This window comes from Rutidosis leptorrhynchoides, chromosome 4, assembly GCF_046630445.1.
Source record: "Rutidosis leptorrhynchoides isolate AG116_Rl617_1_P2 chromosome 4, CSIRO_AGI_Rlap_v1, whole genome shotgun sequence".
Taxonomy (NCBI): domain Eukaryota; kingdom Viridiplantae; phylum Streptophyta; class Magnoliopsida; order Asterales; family Asteraceae; genus Rutidosis; species Rutidosis leptorrhynchoides.
Genome location: NC_092336.1, coordinates 366,432,196 through 366,437,211, shown reverse-complemented (window position 1 = coordinate 366,437,211; position 5,016 = coordinate 366,432,196). Strand labels below are relative to the sequence as shown.

The following is a 5,016-nucleotide window of genomic DNA, read 5'->3' as shown; positions in this document are numbered from 1 at the left end:
TGTTCGCTATTGACGGATTGAGTATATCTGTAGATGCGATTAAGATTTAAAATTGTTCATCGTTGATTCGTTGTGGAGATTTAATCAGAGATTCAATTTTAGTACCAGGACCCAAATGGGTCAGGCCTAGACCCAATTGATCTTTTAATATAAGTAGGGATGCTGCCCGCGGGCAACGGGCACGGGTTCTATATACCCGCGACCCGCTCGTCGGGTTTTTTTTTTTGCACATTAAGACCCGTTACCCACCCGCGGGTAAAAATGTTTTGCCCATGCCCGTGACCCACTGGTACCCGTGACCCGCGGGTAACCCGCTGGTAATAATACATAGAACATTTTATTAGAAAACCCAAATAATTTTATTAATTATAAAAATATATCTACAAGTTATATATAAAATGACGTGAAAATTAAGTTTTTTACTTGTATATAATATTAAATTATTAATCATTATTCAATCACAACTAAGTTTACTTTCAAAATTAATAGTTGTAAGTATAAACTCGCAGGTAAATTAAGAAAAAAGTCTCATGTATTCACGGGTCGAATTTTACCCGCGACGGGTAGTATATACCCGCGACCAGCCCGCGACCCTTTGGCGGGTATAAATTTTTACCCGTACTCGTACCCGTGGGTAAGATTTAATGAATTTACTCGCCCGTCGCGAATCGGGTACCCGCGGGTCACGGGTTTTTTCTCACCCATTGCCATCTCTAAATATAAGTTGGGCTGTGGTGGGCTTAGAATTTGGACCCCCTTCTTTTTCTTTTCTATTAAATGCTTAGACCCATTTGGGTCTTAAGTTAAACCCACTGGACCTCTTTTTAAAGCTATGGGTCTTGTTTGCCAGGTCTCAAGGAGGGAATGAATGGATGAGAGTGAGGTTGACCACTTTGACCTAGTCAAAACTTTGGTCATTTGGCAACTTTAGTCCCTCTAGTTTAAAAGCGGGTGCGTGAATTACCTAAACGAGATAATTTAAAACGCGTATTAACGGAAGATGTTATAATTCTATAACGGACTTTAAATAAATAAACGGAAAGTAAACGGAAAAAGGCGGGATGTTACAGCGAGTATTTTAACTCATATTTACGCGACCTAACCAGGTATTTACGTGACCATTTCTGACCCTTTTCCTAACCATTCCATAATGTGCAGCTAGTGAGAAAATGTGCAGCTAGTGAGGTTTAAACGTGAGTCATGATGTCAAGCACTAGGCCACCTTGACGACGGTTAACTTACAAACTAACTGTACCATCTAAATTTCCATGCTGAAATTGAAAATAATGGTTGATTATGCCAGCAAATAAGTAAACAACCACTTTCTTCTTTGATCTTGTACCCATCATACCCATAATTCTACAACAATCTAGTAGCTACCAATCTTCCGTTATAACTCAACGGAACCCTTCCAAGTCCAGCAAACTCGAGCTTTGGAACCCATTTTGCAAGCTTCTCGTGTCTAACCTTTCGTTCACGCCCCTCACATGCTATAATATTCTTGATTTCCTCACTAAATAACATTTTTTCAAGTCGTTGGCGCTCGGGTGATGAACGTGCAACAGTAGATTCTAAACAATCGAATAACGCTGCATAAAAGATAAACGCTTCAAGTACTCTCTCCATTCAACTAAACCCATTATGGTTTGATTGTTGCTCGGTAACCACCATGAGTTTCGAAGATAATTTCAAAAGGGCGGTTAAAAAGCTCATCATTTTAGAATTAGTAAACGATAATGGTGATGATGAAGTCGAATCAGGACTAGGGATGTCATTCTATTGGAATTAATATGAACCATCTTTTCACCTTCCATAGCTTCAAGAATTGCTTGATTCGTAATGAGATACAATAATCTCAAAAACGGGCACAAATCAAAAAACAATTTTTTCACATGAATCTCATCAGATGCTGATGTCATTCTATTGGAATTAATGGCTTTATATAAACCAGGCCATCGTTTTAGTATTTGATTTGCAGGTGCTTCAGTGAAGTAAGCTGCACTTCTTTGCATTGTGTCACCATCTACAGATGCAAGACTGTTAATTTGTTCGAGCCCAACGTTGGCTTTTTTGATACTACCAGCTGCTACTTTGTTAGCACACATTACAAGAAGTTGGATGAGGTATAAACCTCGTTCTTCTGCTTCCATTTTTTTTAGCCATGGGAATGGTGATCCAGTTCCGGCCATCCGGGTGAAAGTGACATTAAGGAGAAAAAGTGAAGGGGAGATGAACTTATCGATGAAGATCCGTCTTCTTGAGCCATGAATGACATTAAACTTCAAATCTACTATCAAACTTGGACTGCAAACGTGTTTTAAAATGGTTGTTAGTTTAAGACCAGATATTATTGACTTCATTGAAGTACAAAAACACATATATGAAACTGTGCAATAGAGTAAAGGTGCGTTTGATTGCCTCTTAATGAAATGATTAAGCATTGAATGATATCGTTTTTGTTTGTAATCTCTGAATGACAAGTAGTGCTCAACGAAACAAAAAACTGTGCTAAGTTAACTCTTCACCATTAAACACCTTCATTTTTTATTAAGACCCTTATTGAGTATATACAGAACAATTATGAAACAATTATATATATTTTTTATTTGTTCATCTAAAAGGTTAATAAGGTAATAATGCATCATTTAGGGTGTCATTTAATAATTAACCATTTTACACTTATTCATTCAGTTGTATCAAACACATTGTAAATCACATATGTTTCAAGATTACACAAACAAACAAACAATATGCTACACGAAAATTAACTCAGGGAAATTAAAAACCACATAGATATGTGGCTCCATTGAAAGATCAAGAACCGCTTCCATAGCTGCATTAGCAAGTCTCTGCTGCTAATTTTGTTAAAGTTCAGAAGTACATATCAGATACATTTAGCAAAAAATGCTAAAGCACTTAAATTAGTTTGTAACGGCTTATGATTTATCAGAATGTAAGCTAGTTGCTAAGGTTGTATTAACTCGTAAGTCGTAAACTGTATAAAGGCCAAGTTATGTAAATATTTGGGGCAATATATTTTATGAACAATGACAATCAGTATTCAGTATCTATAACTAAACAAAAGCCTTAAAGAAGCCTAATTCAAATCATGTAAAACATCCATATTAAGCTGTAAATTATTATAAATGTTTTCATGAATCAGTCCAACGATGTTACCCATGATGGAGATAGATTATTAACATGGTCAGCAGTATATCAACTCAAAGATTAGATACTCTGAAATCAAATAAATATGATTATATTTGTTAAACCTGTAACTATTCGAAGTTCATTACATTCATATGAGTAGAAATTACGAATTTAATTGGCAGACGTATAAATAAAGTATGAAATCAATCAGGAATGATGATCACACCAGGATCAGATTATTGTTATGATCCCACATCGCCCAAATATGGGATTGGGTGATGTCGCCCAAGTATGGGATTGGGTGATGACTTATAAGTGAAGATGTTCCCTCATCCTTCAAGCTAGCTTTTGGGAGTGAGTTCTACACTTGAACTTATGGCTAGTCTTAACGTCTGGGCTAACTCCCGATTCGTTCATGAGTTAGTTTAGGGTCTTCCCTGTTAGAAATAAGGGTTAGAATTGACTGCCGGATTGATTCTTGAATCGTGTGTTCACTTTCTCTATAAAGTATTTCGACCCAACGATTCCATCGCTTTCACGAAATCTTTACAAGGATAAGACAAGAATTCAATTAGTGTTTTTGGCAATGAAATCATTAATCAAATTATCAGAGAGATTGTGTGTTTTCTGTTTTTTTTTTTTTAGAATGAAAGCAAAGTACTTTATATATAAGAGGTGAAAAGGTGCGACGAAAGGATGTAACCCTTCAATGTAAATATGCAGCCTTTCAACGAAAAGATGCAACTCTTCGTTTAAACCTTTTAGAAAATAACATCCCTCTTCATGAAATGATGTAACCATTCATGGTTACCTTTCATCAAAAGATGTAATTTTCAAGACCTTATTGAATTAACTCGAACGAGCGTGTACTCCGCACTCTCCAAACTCGTCATTGAACTTAATTCGATAAGCCTTTGCTTTCTAGTAAATCCCAATTAACTAAAATGACTGTTGATAACACTAAAATCACCAACAAATCCCCCCCATTTTAGTGTAATCCTTGATTTACTAAAATATTTAAACAAACAGAACAAACTAATGCGTAAATGAAAATGTTTCAGAAATTGAATTTTCACTTAGTATAATATTTACGAGGATTCGAGTATCAGGGTGTTTCAGAAATTGAACCCTTTCACTCATATGAAAACTATAAAATATTATACACATCAGTTTCTTACATATCCCTAAGGCAATCTTGACACTATTATAAGCCATGTGTCACAATCCTTCAGTGAACATATTGGCAGCTAAGTCCAAAGCTCCATTGAAGCGGAAAAACTTCATGTTCACATAGGTAGCTCTTTTAGTCTTGCACCCGCATTTGCAATTTTTCAAAAGAACTATAAAGAAGTTAAACTTCAACCTAACTCCACTTATGGGTCTAAACACATACTTTGGGATCAGAATATTTATGTGTTTCAATCTTCAGACAGTAAGCTTACCTCATTGAATTCAGCTCCTAGCGTTGTACTAGAAGGGAATTGGACGTCTCACTTTGGAAGATTTAATGGACTTCAATCCCACATCATCAGCCAACTTTTGCGCGCTTTCGACTAATGCTTTTGTCAAGTGATTTAGTCAAACTTTGTTGTGACCCAACAAAATTCACAAATATCACTTCATTCGTGATATACCCACGAAACATAATCTGTCTAAGGCATAAGTGTCTAGACTTTTCCTTGCACATTTAACTATATGCCTTAGTCATAGGACATCCCATACCTAGGGATCTAATTGGACTTTACTCTCATTCACTTCGACTTCAATCAATTTTCTTTAATAATCCTTTGATCTAAGGACTTACCAAATTCTTATTATATCATAAGATACTCGTGAGTACTTAAATCAATTGATTGATTAGTCTTT

General features: G+C 35.8%; 1 pseudogene; it reads right to left on the bottom strand.

The window, feature by feature from the left end:
* Nucleotides 1–1,245: 1,245 nt before the first annotated feature.
* LOC139844824 (scarecrow-like protein 3) lies at nt 1,246–2,266 on the bottom strand (annotated as a pseudogene).
* Between the last annotated feature and the right edge of the window lie 2,750 nt (nt 2,267–5,016).